At 29.3% G+C, this 754-nt stretch overlaps 1 protein-coding gene across 1 annotated transcript in view; it reads right to left on the bottom strand.

Moving 5' to 3' along the window:
• The window catches only part of LOC106328545 (peroxisomal membrane protein 11B), a 13,342-nt gene that overhangs the window by 10,523 nt on the left and 2,065 nt on the right, over nucleotides 1–754 (bottom strand). The gene's annotated exons all lie outside the window — the stretch shown is intronic.

Here is a 754-nt window from a genome sequence, read left to right as displayed (position 1 = left end):
TACTTGCATTCTCAGTGCTTGAAATCCCTTAGAATTGGTTCGACATTTACTTATACTACAACATTTGTCTTAGGAGCCTTGAAAACTCCTATCATCAAGAAATAAAACTGTCTGAAACCATTTTATAAAGGATTTGTTGCAAAACTGATTTTGATGGTCGATGAGGAAGTGGAGATAATGGGAAACTGTAAACTTTTTTTTTTGCTTTTTTTTTTCATTGAAAATAGAAATGAAATAAACTGTATTGTCTTAAATTTTTTTCATTTATTTTTTTTATTTGAAAAATGAAGTTTGAGCCATGTGGCAATTCAAGATTGGTTGAGTGACTTGTGATTTAGTATATAAAGATAACCTATCATACGGATTATTTAGGGTTTCTATTTAAAACAGATCAGATTACAAAACTATCAATCCTAGCAGATGATATTAAACCTTAATAATCATGCAATCAAATCATTCGGATTTTAAATAAGTAAACCTCAATCAATCTATCAACCTATCGGATTATATAAGCAAAGCAAGCTAGCAACCTATCGGATTCAATCAATGTTTTAACAGGCTGGTCGGTTTAAACAATCAGATGAACAATTAACCAAGTAGGATGAGAAAATAAATCTATCAATTTAACGGTCAAACAATTCTAGCAACATAGCATCAGATTCAATCAGATTTAAAACCTCAATGATCAAAACCGAAAACAGTTTTGATTTCAAAATATTCGATTAGGGTTTTAATATGTGATTTGATAATTATA

Source organism: Brassica oleracea, chromosome C3, assembly GCF_000695525.1.
Source record: "Brassica oleracea var. oleracea cultivar TO1000 chromosome C3, BOL, whole genome shotgun sequence".
Lineage (NCBI taxonomy): Eukaryota > Viridiplantae > Streptophyta > Magnoliopsida > Brassicales > Brassicaceae > Brassica > Brassica oleracea.
The sequence above is the reverse complement of the archived record's forward strand: the minus strand, read 5'-3'. Positions and strand labels throughout refer to the sequence as shown.